This window comes from Ranitomeya imitator, chromosome 1 (genome assembly GCF_032444005.1).
Source record: "Ranitomeya imitator isolate aRanImi1 chromosome 1, aRanImi1.pri, whole genome shotgun sequence".
Lineage (NCBI taxonomy): Eukaryota > Metazoa > Chordata > Amphibia > Anura > Dendrobatidae > Ranitomeya > Ranitomeya imitator.
The window spans coordinates 100,377,111-100,392,751 of NC_091282.1; the positions used below are offsets into that span (position 1 = coordinate 100,377,111).

Genomic DNA, 15,641 nt, shown 5'->3' on the forward strand with positions numbered 1-15,641 from the left:
GATGACTGAATCACGTGAACAACGTGCGTCTATGAAGCTTTGTTTTCTTTTTAGAACAAAGGCATAAAAAAAATAAGTTTCACGTTAAAATTCGATGACAGGAACTCTGTTAATGGTTCCTCAGTGGTTCTACAGCATTATTCCAAGAAAGCTTGACGAGATATCATTACTTATTCATCAGTTCAAGCGGTGAAAGGACGCGTGGAACAAGATTGATCATCAGTTGACATTTCACCTTGTTTAAAATGGGAGAATCTATCATAAACTTGGGTTTTACACATGACTGCTTCCTTGTACATTGTATGTAGCATATCAAGCGATTGCCATGTGTTTTTTTTCCCGAAAAGAAAAAAGAACTTCATAGCTGCATGTTGTGCGGGTTAATCGGCCAACACCACATAGTCAAAATATTGTACAGCTCATTGGGAACAAAAATTGGAGGCAAACACATCTTTCCACAACAATGTCGTCTAAAATACTCACTTAAAATGGCTCCATGAACGTTCACCTTGCGGCGGAAGCCCGTACTCCAATCGTTCCGCCTTCCAGAAGATGATTCCTGTTACTTTAACTACTTGTAGTTCGTTTCCAAGTGTTTGCAGTGTAAATTTGGCATATCCGCTGGAAAAGCTCCAACCATATATGCCAAATGTGTCCAAAGGTTTCCCTCCATCCTACAAAAGAGCGTCCCTTTGAGCTCCACTGGGCTGGTAGATATTGGTATGTCAGGCATTATATAGTAGCAGGAGAGACTACAAAATGGTCATGTGCATAATTGTATTTCCACCCCAAATAATTGTACTTATTTATAACTGGAAGTGAACAAATAAAAAGATGTTTTAAGTATCGATAGTTGAATATCTAAAAAAAAAATATATATAAATCCTGAAAATCACAGATTTTTCCTCTGAAATTTTGTAGTTTTCTCCCTTATAAACATGGTAGAGCTGTGAGCAGAAGGCTGTACGGAGTTATGAAGTCCTTGTAGTACTACAGAGCCGTAGGTCTAGTCATACCAATATATGGTCCTATACTATGACAGATCAACACCGCATCCATACAAGCTTTCTGCAAGCGGGGACCCTGAAGAGACTTGATCTTACCGACACATTGGGAGAAGTTTGCTCTGTGGATCGATTACCTTCACTTTTGACAAAATAATAATTCCAATATTAGCATTGTATAAAATTATTATTTACTGAGCTCCACAATATTTTATTCTTTAGATGTATCAGACACTCTCAGACAGAATGCCTTACTTCCTCGGCTTCAGCCTTTCCAGGAAAATCTCTTTCCTGTGAAATCCTAATAGAACTTGAGATGCGTAAAACTGACAGCTGTCACTAGATTGACATTTATCTTAAAAGTAAAACTGGAAAAGCCGGAGACCTGCTCAGTGCTGCTTCAAAGGTTTACGAGACTCCTCAGATGCAAGTACAAAAAGCTGTACTCATTCAGTGACAAATGCATAACATTTTATTGTACGGCACAAAGTGGTAAAATAAGGCTATGCACCCGTGTTTCTAGAACAGTGCACTCAATTCTTAAAGTATTTGTACAGGAATAATATACTGATGACCTATCCCACCGAATAGGTCATCAATATAAAAACGGCTGTCCAACACCTTCCTGCTGTCACCGGTCAGCTGTTTGGCGCTCCTGCTGTCACCAGTCAGCTGTTTGCCGCTCCCGCTGTCAATGGTCAGCTGTTTGCCGCTCCCGCTGTCACTGGTCAGCTGTTTGCCACTCCTGCTGTCACCGGTCAGCTGTTTGCCGCTCCAGCTGTCACTGATCAGCTGTTTGCCGCTCCCGCTGTCACTGGTCAGCTGTTTGCCACTCCCATTGTCAATGGTCAGCTGTTTGCCTCTCCCGCTGTCACCAGTCAGCTGTTTTCAGCTCCCGCTTTCACCAGTCAGCTGTTTGCCACTTCCGCTGTCACCGGTCAGCTGTTTTCAACTCCCGCTGTCACCGGTCAGCTTTTTGCCACTCCTGCTGTCACCGGTCAGCTGTTTGCCACTCCCACTGTCACCAGTCAGCTGTTTGCTACTCCCGCTGTCACTATCAGCTGTTTTCAGCTCCCGCTGTCACCGGTCAGCTGTTTACCACTCCCACTGTCACCGGTCAGCTGTTTGCTACTCCTGCTGTCACCGGTCAGCTGTTTTCAGCTCCCGCTGTCACCGGTCAGCTGTTTGCCACTCCCACTATCACCGGTCAGCTGTTTGCTACTCCCGCTGTCACCGGTCAGCTGTTTGCCACTCCCGCTGTCACCGGTCAGCTGTTTGCCACTCCCGCTGTCACCGGTCAGCTGTTTGCCACTCCCGCTGTCACCGGTCATCTGTTTGCTACTCCCGCTGTCACCGGTCAGCTGTTTTCAGCTCCCGCTGTCACCGGTCAGCTGTTTGCCGCTCCTGCTGTCACCAGTCAGCTGTTTGCCGCTCCCGCTGTCAATGGTCAGCTGTTTGCCGCTCCCGCTGTCACTGGTCAGCTGTTTGCCACTCCTGTTGTCACCGGTCAGCTGTTTGCCGCTCCTGCTGTCACTGGTCAGCTGTTTGCCGCTCTCGCTGTCACTGGTCAGCTGTTTGCCGCTCCCGCCGTCAATGGTCAGCTGTTTGCCGCTTCCGTTGTCAATGGTCAGCTGTTTGCCTCTCCCGCTGTCACCAGTCAGCTGTTTTCAGCTCCCGTTTTCACCAGTCAGCTGTTTGCCACTTCCGCTGTCACCGGTCAGCTGTTTTCAACTCCCGCTGTCACCGGTCAGCTGTTTGCTACTCCCGCTGTCACCAGTCAGCTGTTTTCAACTCCCGCTGTCACCGGTCAGCTGTTTGCCACTCCTGCTGTCACCGGTCAGCTGTTTGCCACTCCCACTGTCACCGGTCAGCTGTTTGCTACTCCCGCTGTCACCGGTCAGCTGTTTTCAACTCCCGCTGTCACCGGTCAGCTGTTTGCCACTCCTGCTGTCACCGGTCAGCTGTTTTCAGCTCCCGCTGTCACCGGTCAGCTGTTTGCCACTCCTGCTGTCACCGGTCAGCTGTTTGCCACTCCCACTGTCACCAGTCAGCTGTTTGCCACTCCCGCTGTCACCGGTCAGCTGTTTCCAGCTCCCACTGTCACCGGTCAGCTGTTTGCCACTCCTGCTGTCACCGGTCATCTGTTTGCCATTCCCACTGTCACCGATCAGCTGTTTGCCATTCCCACTGTCACCGATCAGCTGTTTGCCACTCCCTCTGTGGTCGGATGCAGCATAGCTCCATACACAGTGTAGTGGCCATTCGCAAGTATTTCAGCTCACATCCCTCCTCAATGGAGCTGAGCTGCAGTCCCTTTGTACAGTCACTACACAGTGTATGGAGATGGGCTGTTCTGCTGGCTCTGTATACTGGATAAATCCGACCGCATAGTGATATGTGATATTGACGACCTATACTTAATGTCAGCAGAGACCAGTGTTTGTTCATTCTTCCTGTACAATAGTGATGTACGTACTGGTGCATGCACAGTGACTGTATGAACCTGAGCAAGGAAACATCCGCTAATGGCAGCAAGGAAAAGTCCTGATCCTCAGATCCTTGCTGCCATCATCAAACAACCAATGATGTTCTGACATCCAAAAAATAAAATTTACTTAAGGTACCGTTACACTAAACGACTTACCAACGATCACGACCAGCGATACGACCTGGCCGTGATCGTTGGTAAGTCGTTGTGTGGTCGCTGGGGAGCTGTCACACAGACAGCTCTCTCCAGCGACCAACGATCAGGGGAACTACTTCGGCATCGTTGAAACTGTCTTCAACGATGCCGAAGTCCCCGGGTAACCAGGGTAAATATCGGGTTGCTAAGCGCAGGGACGCGCTTAGTAACCCGATATTTACCCTGGTTACCATGAAGTCATGACGTCACCGCTGTGCTCTGCTTTACGGCCGGCCGGCGCTGACACAGTCAGTGCGGGAAGCTGACGTCAGGGGACGTGACAGACAGCGGAATGTGAGTATGTACTGTTTTTTTTTTTTTTACTTTTACAATGGTAACCAGGGTAAATATCGGGTTACTAAGCGCGGCCCTGCGCTTAGTAACCCGATATTTACCCTGGTTACCAGTGAACACATCGCTGGATTGGCGTAACACACGCCGATTCAGCGATGACAGCGGGTGATCAGCGACCAAAAAGAGGTCCTGATCACTCCCAGCGACCAACGATCTCCCAGCAGGGGCCTGATTGTTGGTCGCTGTCACACTTAACGATTTCGTTAACGATATTGTTGCTACGTCACAAAAAGCAACAATATCGTTAACGAAATCGTTATGTGTGAAGGTACCTTAAGAGTCTCTGCGGCTGGCAGTGTTTATGTGGATTGCAGGATGTTTTTGAAGAACGATGTGTAATAAGTACAGTATATATTTGGGCGAGCATTTGTCGGTCTGTAAATATTGGGCACTGGTGCACTTTTCTCAAATATTGGCAAGTATGTTTTAAAAGGAATCCATCAGCAGGTTTTAGCTATGTAATCTGAAGATAGAAGCTGAGATACAGCATTGAACGATATCTCATTTATTACCTTGTGTACTGTTGTTTAGATATAGTGACATTAGTGTGACCATAAGTGATTAGCACTGTGAGATTATACTGCCCCCCTTGTGGTAAGCACTGTCAATAGCCATTGTATATAGAAAGCCTGCTGTGGGCGGGGTCAGCTTCCTCAGCTCTGCTGCAGTCTACGTCTAAAAGTGCTGATTGTGTCACAACTGCTGCAACCAGTAAACTAAATGATACATCGTTGGAATTGGGGTCTCTTTTCCTGCATTCTACTGCTCTCAGTTGAGATATCAAAAACCTGGTGACCGAATCCCTTTAAGGCCCTGTTGCCCAAACCTTCTGAGTCTGACTGTCTGTATGGGGACTTTCCGACTTTTCCCTGACACATGAAGGGGACGATTTCCGTTTGGAATTCCAATGGCTAATCCTTTTGTTCGTCGGGGAAGTTAGCAGCTTTCAGAGAAGTCTGGCCGCAGCTCTCAGAGAACACAGAAATGCTCGGCCGAGTAGTTGACCCAAGGGAGAGAGATACCTACTGTGTATGGGGGCGGTTCACCCCTTTACCCCCAAGGGTGGTTTGCACGTCAATGACCAGGCCAATTTTTACAATTCTGACCACTGTCCCTTTATGAGGTTATAACTCTGGAACGCTTCAACGGATCCTGGTGATTCTGACACTGTTTTCTCGTGACATATAGTACTTCAAGATAGTGGTAAAATTTCTTTGATAATACCTGCGTTTATTTGTAAAAAAAAAACAAATTTGGTGAAAATTTTGAAAATTTCGCAATTTTCCAACTTTGAATTTTTATGCAATTAAATCACAGAGATATGTCACACAAAATACTTAATAAGTAACATTTCCCACATGTGTACTTTACATCAGCACAATTTTGTAACCAAAATTTTTTTTTGTTAGGGAGTTATAAGGGTTAAAAGTTGACCAGCAATTTCTCATTTTTACAACACCATTTTTTTTTAGGGACCACATCTCATTTGAAGTCATTTTGAGGGGTCTATATGATAGAAAATACCCAAGTGTGACACCATTCTAAAAACTGCACCCCTCAAGGTCCTCAAAACCACATTCAAGAAGTTTATTAACCCTTCAGGTGTTTCACAGGAATTTTTCGAATGTTTAAAAATGAACATTTAACTTTTTTCACAAAAAATTTACTTCAGCTCCAATTTGTTTTATTTTACCAAGGCTAACAGGAGAAAATGGACCCCAAAAGTTGTTGTACAATTTGTCCTGAGTACGCCGATACCCCATATGTGGGGGTAAACCACTGTTTGGGCGCATGACAGAGCTCGGAAGCGAAGGAGGGCAATTTGACTTTTTAAATGCAAAATTGACAGGAATTGAGATATGACGCCATTTTGCGTTTGGAGAGCCACTGATGTACCTAAATATTGAAACCCCCCACAAGTGACACAATTTTGGAAAGTAGACCCCCTAAGGAACTTATCTAGAGGTGTGGTGAGCACTTTGACCCACCAAGTGCTTCACAGAAGTTTATAATGCAGAACCGTAAAAATAAAAAATCATATTTTTTCACAAAAATTATCTTTTCGCCCCCAATTTTTTATTTTCCGAAGGGTAAGAGAAGAAATTGGACCCCAAAAGTTGTTGTACAATTTGTCCTGAGTACGCTGATACCCCATATGTGGCGGTAAACCACTGTTTCGGCTCATGGGAGAGCTCGGAAGGGAAGGAGCGCCGTTTGACTTTTCAATGCAAAATTGACAGGAATTGAGATGGTACGCCATGTTGTGTTTGGAGAGCCACTGATGTGCCTAAACATTTAAACCCCCCACAAGTGACACCATTTTGGAAAGTAGACCCCCTAAGGAACTTATCTGGATGTGTGGTGAGCACTTTGACCCACCAAGGGCTTCACAGAAGTTTATAATGCAGAGCCATAAAAATAAAACATTTTTTTCCCACAAAAATTTTTTTTTAGCCCCCAGTTTTGTATTTTCCCTAGGGTAACAGGAGAAATTGGACCCCAAAAGTTGTTGTCCAATTTGTCCTGAGTACGCTGATACCCCATATGTGGGGGGGGAACCACCGTTTGGGCACATGGGAGGGCTCGGAAGGGAAGGAGCGCCATTTGGAATGCAGACTTAGATGGAATGGTCTGCAGGCGTCACATTGCGTTTGCAGAGCCCCTAATGTACCTAAACAGTAGAAACCCCCCACAAGTGACACCATTTTGGAAAGTAGACCCCCTAAGGAACTCATCTAGATGTGTTGTGAGAGCTTTGAACCCCCAAGTATTTCACTACAGTTTATAATGCAGAGCCGTGCAAATAAAAAATATTTTTTTTCCACAAAAATTATATTTTAGCCCCCAGTTTTGTATTTTTCCAAGGGTAACAGGAGAAATTGGACCCTAAATGTTGTTGTCCAATTTGTCCTGAGTACGCTGATACCCGATATGTGGGGGGAAACCACCGTTTGGGCGCATGGGAGGGCTCGGAAGGGAAGGAGCATCATTTGGAATGCAGACTTAGATGGATTGGTCTGCAGGCATCACATTGCTTTTGCAGAGCCCCTAATGTACCTAAACAGTAGAAACCCCCCACAAGTGACCCCATATTGGAAACTAGACCCCTCAAGGAACTTATCTAGATGTGTTGTGAGAACTACAGTTTATAACGCAGAGCCGTGAAAATAAAAAATCCTTTTTTTTCCCACAAAAAATATTTTTTAGCCCCCAGTTCTGTATTTTCCCAAGGGTAACAGGAGAAATTGGACCCCAAAATTTGTTGTCCAATTTGTCCTGAGTACGCTGATACCCGATATGTTGGGGTAAACCCCTGTTTGGGCACACGGGAGAACTCGGAAGGGAAGGAGCACTGTTTTACTTTTTCAACGCAGAATTGGCTGGAATTAAGATCAGACGCCATGTCGCGTTTGGAGAGCCCCTAATGTGCCTAAACAGTGGAAACCCCCCATTTATAACTGAAACCCTAATGCAAACACACCCCTAACCCTAATCCAAACCCTAACCCTAACTTTAGCCCCAACCCTAACCCTAACTTTAGCCCCAACCCTAACTGTAGCCTTAACCCTAGCCCTAACCTGAGCCCTAACCCTAGCTCTAACCCTAGCCCTAATGGGAAAATGGAAATAAATACATTTTTTTATTTTTCCCTAACTAAGGGGGTGATGAAGGGGGGTTTGATTTACTTTTATAGCGGGTATTTTAGCGGATTTTTATGATTGGCAGCCGTCACACACTGAAAGACGCTTTTTATTGCAAAAAATAGTTTTTGCGTCACCACATTTTGAGAGCTATAATTTTTCCATATTTTGGTTCACAGAGTCATGTGAGGTCTTGTTTTTTGCGGGACGAGTTGACGTTTTTATTGGTAACATTTTCGGGCACGTGACATTTTTTGATCGCTTTTTATTCCGATTTTTGTGAGGCAGAATGACCGAAAACCAGCTATTCATGAATTTCTTTTGGGGGAGGCGTTTATACCGTTCCGCGTTTGGGAAAATGGATAAAGCAGTTTTATTCTTCGGGTCAGTACGATTACAGCGATACCTCATTTATATTATTTTTTTATGTTTTGGCGCTTTTATACGGTAAAAACTATTTTATAGAAAAAATAATTATTTTGGCATTGCTTTATTCTGAGGACTATAACTTTTTTTATTTTTTTGGTGATCATGCTGTATGGCGGCTCGTTTTTTGCGGGACAAGATGACGTTTTCAGCAGTACCATGGTTATTTATATCTGTCTTTTTGATCGCGTGTTATTCCACTTTTTGTTCGGCGGTATGATAATAAAGCGTTGTTTTTTGCCTCGGTTTTTTTTTTCTTACGGTATTTACTGAAGGGGTTAACTAGTGGGCCAGTTTTATAGGTGGGGTCGTTACGGACGCGGCGATACTAAATATGTGTACTTTTATTGTTTTTTTTAATTTAGATAAAGAAATGTATTTATGAGAATTTTTTCATTATTTAGGAATTTTATTTTTTTTTTTACACATTTGGAATTTTTTTTTAAACTTTTTTACTTTGTCCCAGGGGGGACATCACAGATCGGTGATCTGACAGTTTGCACAGCACTCTGTCAGATCACCGGTCTGACTTAGAGCAGTGCAGGCTTCACAGTCAGAGGTAGGAGACCCTCGCAGCAACGCGATCACATCGCGTTGCTGCGTGGGGCTCAGGGAAGCCCGCAGGGAGCCCTCTCCCTGCGCGATGCTTCCCTGTACCGTCGGCACCCCGCGATCATGTTCGATCGCGGTGTGCCGGGGGTTAATGTGCCGGGGCGGTCCGTGACCGCTCCTGGCACATTGTGCCGGGTGTCAGCTGCGATAGGCAGCTGACACCCGGCCGCGATCGGCCGCGCTCCCCCCGTGAGCGCGGCCGATTGCTATGACGTACTATCCCGTCTAGGGTCAGATAGGCCCAGGGCACCTCGACGGGATAGTACGTCTAAGGTCAGAGAGGGGTTAAAGTCATTGGATAAGTTATTTAACCATTGTTGCCACTGATTTATTTCTTGGAATAACTCAATCTGATGGCGGTGATAATTAAAGGATAGTAATAAAATAGGTGTTGGGGTAAGAAGTGCAAGCAGCCCAATGTTTGTGATCATAAAGTAGTATATGATTATCTTCCATTTACCCAGCTGTCGTATGCTAAGGATCGCTCATCTCTGAAATATCTCTTTATCAGTAACTACTCCTAAACCACATCAGGTAAATCCAGAGCGATGGAAAGGTTTGCCACTGATAATACAGAACACTTCAATGATGAAGAAGGACCACAGACACTTAATGATTAGTGATGAGTGGATATACTCGTTACTCGAGATTTCTCGAGCACGCTCGGCGGTCCTCCGAGTATTTTTTAGTGCTCGGAGATTTAGTTTTTCTTGCCGCAGCTGAATGATTTACATCTGTTATCCAGCATAAGTACATGTGGGGGTTGCCTGTTTGCTAGGGAATCCCCACATGTAATCAAGCTGTCTAGTAGCCGCAAATCATGCAGCTGCGGCTATGAAAACTATATCTCTAAGCAGTCACAAATACTCGAGACCACCCGAGCGTGCGCTTGGAAACCCGAGCAACGAGTACACTCGCTCTTCACTACTAGGCAACTATTGTAAAATAATTGTGTATAGAGGCCCTGATTCATCACAGTGAGTTTGTGCAAGCCAAGATTTGCAAAAATGTAACATCTTTTAGTGGTTTCTCTCCAGTTCCGCCAAAATTGGGCAAGACTGGAGTGTGCCACAAATCTGGTGTAATTCATGATAAGCAGTGACTGACTTGAGTAATATTAGTGGTGCACGCCACTTCTCAGCTGCTTCTGATCCTTTAAGAGGCGCTTTTGACTCCCAACACGTCCCATCATCAAGAGCAGCGGGAACAGCACCAGTCTTGGTGACTCGAGGCCAGAATGTCATTGGACTAAGATTCGTTTTTTTTCCAAACACATGATCACAGAAGAACCATAATATAGATATAGCCTGCTAAGATTTTTTTTGAAGAATGTTTGTGCAAACGTATTTTATATTATATAAGTTCAAAGTCTAAATTTCTGCGGAGCCCATGGGCGCTGAGGGGAGGTTGTTTTAAAATCCTTCTGTATTTACACAAATCTGTACAATTAAATTATTGTTTAGTATTTCTTTGTGGATTCTACACTGTAGCTTTTTATTAACGTCATTTCATGATTTACTTCCCGCTGTCCAGAGCAGCAACCATCTTCATCATTTCATTAAAGAAAACTTTCTTTTTTTTTTTTGTCATCACAGTTTGTAAAAAAAAAAAAATACTCTGCAAAACGAAAACTTGCTAGACCCATACTTGTTCTGGAGCATGAAATACCAATTTATGGATTGTGGAAAATAATGACACGCGGGAAATTTCTCAGTATTTGTGGTTTATGGTCTTGCTTTGTCGCCCCCTCTATCCTTGCAATCAGCGTCCTCTTGCTTGCTTCATGTGGATGATGCACCGGACATCAGCCACACAGTGCCCTGCCAAGTGCGCCTGTAGGAGGGGGCATTCACATGACACAAGCAAGAAGATGGCGATTGCAAGGATAGAGGAGGCGACAAAGCAAGAGGAGGCGACAAAGCAAGACCAGCAACAGCCATCGAACTGGACCACGCTATACTGGCCGATTATAACATGTATTTTTTGGGCTATGCAGAGAGGGTTGGGGACTTATATACAGCTCGTAGACGGCTGTAAAAGAGCCATTAAAGGTGGTGACCTTACTTTATATTGGGAAAACTTGGTGACATGTTGCCTTTCAGAGCTGATTGAAAGCAAATCTTTCCTAAGTGATCTACATTGATTAGGATAAATAATCAAAACCTTAGATTAAAGACAAAATAAGTAAATACCCTGCAGTAAATAAATAAATAAATAAATAGCAATAGTGCATGAAAATAACATAGGAAATTTAGCTGACAATTTTGATTAACCCATTACTTGCCAAATTAAAATTTGTACAAGTACGGATTTTCCAGAAAAGGGCGTCCCAATATTCAATTAAAAATGACAATGACATGATTTCCTATTTTGAAAACATTCATTTTACAAACACAACACAAAGAAATTGGACCTAATTATTAAAATGATAAAATCTTAGTTGCTAGAAGCTAAAGATTAGGCGTCCCCAAAAAAGGACATTGGTAGATAATGGGTTAAAAAAACATAAAAGCCATTTGTCACGGTGACCTCTATTATTAAAACCTTACCATAAGTCAAATGACGTAAATGCGAATAAAGGCAGAGCAGGACATAGACCCAGATTAATGGAGCTATATTAATATGGTGTCCAGCTCACAAGGGAGACCCCTCCCTTATTTGCAAAAACCTGCAACAAAAGCCTAAAGGCTGCCTTCCCACGATCAGTAATGGTAGCGTTTTGGGCGCAGCACATTTTTGCTGCTTCCAAAGCGCTGCGTTGTAGAGTACAAACGCTGTGGATGAGATTAAAAGAAATTAAATGCCCACTGTTCTCTTTTAAGCTATGTAAACTCACCAGTGATGTGGGTTTCCATTCCGCAGCATGCCAATGTCCCTATAGACTTCCATTAGATATGGAAAATCCACAGTTAAAAAAAAAAGAACATGCGTTGTATAGTGCATTTATACAGCACAAACGCCACTCAAAAATGTATCTTTATCATAAATAGGAAGCAATAGGTACAGTGGGTACGGAAAGTATTCAGACCCCTTTACATTTTTCACTGTTTCATTGCAGCCATTTGGTAAATTCAAAAAAGTTCATTTTTTCTCATTAATGTTCACTCTGCACCCCATCTTGACTGAAGAAAAACTGAACTATAGTAATTTTTGCACATTTATTAAAAAAGAAAAACTGGACTATCACATGGTCATAAGTATTGAGACCTTTTGCTCAGACACTCATATTTAAGTCACATGCTGTCCATTTCCTTGTGATTCTCCTTGAGATGGTTCTACTCCTTCATTGGAGTCCAGCTGTGTTTAATTAAACTGATAGGACTTGATTTGGAAAGGCACACACCTGTCTATATAAGACCTCACAGCTCACAGTGCATGTCAGAGCAAATGAGAATCATGAGGTCAAAGGAACTGGCCAAGAAGCTCAGAGACAGAATTGTGGCAAGGCACAGATCTGGCCAAGGTTACAACAGAATTTCTGCAGTACTCAAGGTTCCTAAGAGCACAGTGGCCTCCATAATCCTTAAATGGAAGAAGTTTGGGACCACCAGAAGTCTTCCTAGTCCTGGACGTCCAACCAAACTGAGCAATCGTGGGAGAAGCGTCTTGGTGAGAGAGGTAAAGAAGAACCCCAATATCACTGTGGCTGAGCTCCAGAGATGCATTAGGGAGATGGGAGAAAGTTCCACAAAGTCAACTATCACTGCAGCCCTTCCCCAGTCGGGCCTTTATGGCAGAGTGGCCCAACGGAAGTCTCTCCTCAGTGCAAGACATAGGAAAGCCTGCATAGAGTTTGCTATAAAAAACACATGAAGGACTCCCAGACTATGAGAAATAAGATTGTTAGATCAGATATACAGGGTGGACAGCAGTGTGAACAGTCTCTTCTTTCCTCACTACCTCTGGTATCTCCAGTATTAGATCAGATAGGGCGGGCAGCAGTGTGAGCAGCCTCTTCTTTTCTTAACACCCTGGTATCTTTAGTGTTGGATGATAATTTGTACTGGAAATAATACTGGAATTACATCTTCGCAACCATTAGAGGAAGGGAGTGGAGCTTCCTATTCGACATGCTACCAGTCCCCTGTACAATTAACTTTCTAAGAGACGGTAGCCATTTAGATGTTCAAGAGTGGGCATCTCTGATTTTTGCTTTAGTTGTGGAATAGCTCAAGGGACTTTTATACATGCTGGATGGTCTTGTCCCCAGCTCTCACCATTGGTCGGAGATAGTCCTCTTCATGCATATCTATTTTGCGTTCCACAGAGTCCTCTCCTTATGGGTTTGTCTCCTGGGGGTCTTTGACGACTTGATCCAGAATTCCAACACACAACTTTTTTTTCACATTCTTCTTTTCTGTGCCTGGAATGTGGTCATAATCCGCATCGGACTGGAGTACCTTGGGCCCACCAAAGAAAATCATTCATGGAGCCCACTATGTAGTCCACTTTGATTAAAAATGGCATAACATAAACCATATCTTTAGTGTACTCACTCCAACTCCACCAGTCCATATTTATCAAATGTTTCTCTTAATGATCAGTTTTGTGCAAATTGCAAGAGTGCAACTTTTAAGCATGGTATTGCACTTCCTAATATTAAAGAGAGAGCTGGCTCCAGTGTATCAAATGTTGCATAACTGTATACGGTAATTTTGCTCAAATTGCGACTTTTTATGACTGTTAAAAATGGTTGCTTTATAAATGTATTTGTTCCGTGCACTTTTTTTTATACTGCCAGGGCTGGGACAAGGGCGCTCCATCTCTCCATGCATGAACATAAAATCAACATTAATCCCTTGGTACAAATGAGCGTACCAGTAATTGGTTACTATACAGCTTGCGGCTTGAAGACCCCCAGTGCTGCCATCTTTGTACTCCTGAAGTCTAGGCCAGCCTTAGACTATAGTCATACAGGACAATTATTTACACTTGTACTGCAAGTTTGTGCCCTAGGCAGTCGCGTACCTCTTCCTACCCTTCTTCCCAGCCTCGCGATGACTGGTCTAGGATATGCGCCTTCAGTTTAGAAACATATAAAATATAAAGGTGGCTGGCAGCACTCACTTATCGGGGCGCTCATTCCATATACAGGGAACCCTCCTGGGTAACACAAATACTCCAACACAGAAGAACAGCACTCCAACCGGGTGTAATAATCCAATAATGAATCTTTATTCAGCCATAGTAAAACAGCGACGTTTCGACCATAGATTGGTCTTTTTCAGTTTAGAAACAATCATAGATAGCTTGTTTGTTTTTCCACATTAAAGGTAACCATCTCCCATTTTCTGAAAATTTTTACATTTAGACACCGGTGCTGAAAACTGGTGTAATAAATGGTGACAAACACTGATAGATTTGGCTTCGGCATACACAACTATGAAATGTTACAATTTGTGCTAACGTTTTGGCAAAACTCGATGATAAATGTCCCCTGATATTTATTAACCACTAAACCAATGTTTAATAGCACCAGTGTCGTGGAACGCTCAGAAAGTCAGCACTTCCGATTTGACATGAATAATATGTCAATTTATACTGCGGATATTCACCAACAAAGTCTCCCTTTGCAATGCAAAGGATGAACTCAGCAGTAACGGTGCACCATGGGCTCAGAAGTAGGGATGAGCGGACCCGTGGAAGTTCGGATAACAGTATTGTTCCCGAACTAGAACCTGAACCCAAATCTCATAGAATCAATGGGGACCCAAACTATGGAGCTGGAAAATCCCTCTCTCTCACTCACTCTCTCTCTCTGTCCTTTTCTCTCTGTCCTCTCTATCTCCCTCACTCTCCCCTCCCCCTTTGTCCGTGTCCCACTCTCTCTTTCTCTCTGTCCCTCTACTTCTCTATCCCATTCTCCCTTTCTCTCCCTCTTTGTCCCTCTCACTTTTTCCCTCTCTCTCTCTGTCCTCTCTATCTTCCTCACTCTCTCTTCCTTTGTCCCTGTCCCACTCTCTCTCCCTTTCTCTCTGTGTCCCTCTCTCTTTCTCTCCCTCTCTCTCTGTCCCTCTACTTCTCTATCCCTTTCTCTCCCTCTTTGTCCCTCTCACTTTTTCCCCCTCTCTCTGCCACTCCCTCTCTCTCTGTCCTTCTCTCTCTGCCCCTTTCTCTCTATCTCCCCCTTTCTCCACTTCTGTCTCTCTCTCTATCCCTTTCTCTCTGGTCCCTCTCTCTTTCTCTTTTTCTCTCGTTTCTCTCTGTCTCTCTACCTTGCTTTCCATCTCTATCCCACTCTCCCCCTTTGTCTCCCTCTTTGTCTCCCTCTCCCTTTCCCCCTTTGTCTCCCTCTCCTTTTCCCTCTCTTTCTCCCTTCCCCCACCAGATCAGCTGCAGTTTATGCAGAAAAATAGAGGTTCCTCTTAAATCCAGAATGTTAAGGTGCAGACAAATGATTTCCACTAGGTAAATAACTCTGCATTCCATTATTGTGTGCTTAATCATTGTAAAGAATGGAAAGCGCTTTTCATAGATTTGTGTTCGCTTTGTGTCATTTCCGGTTATTCGATGTAAAAAATGTAATTAAATCCACTGTGATTACTAAGTTAGAGGAGCTGTCATTTCTCCTGACATGACTTTTTATTAAATACTTGTTTTCAACATAACACATTTTTTTTGTCAAACTCTTGTTTATGTCATTCCTGTGTTATTCCTCCTGGAAATGTGTGGATTCATTGTGCCTAAATGTAAATTAATTATTATTATTTATTATTATACATTAATAATTATTAATTATATAATTAATAATATAATTATAATTATTATACATTAAATTAACAGGACTTTTGTAAAATGTACATTTTTCACCCAAGATTTAAGTAGCCGTATAAACTTAAATAACACAAAAAAGTTTGCCTTCGTTTACCTAAATCCAGCGCCACTTTTCTAGTGGATGTAAATAAGTGCGACCAGGTGAAG

The 15,641-nt window shown here is 43.4% G+C and overlaps 1 protein-coding gene across 3 annotated transcripts in view; it reads left to right on the forward strand.

The window, feature by feature from the left end:
* IPO11 (importin 11) overlaps positions 1-15,641 on the forward strand; it is a 628,234-nt gene that overhangs the window by 396,326 nt on the left and 216,267 nt on the right. The gene's annotated exons all lie outside the window — the stretch shown is intronic.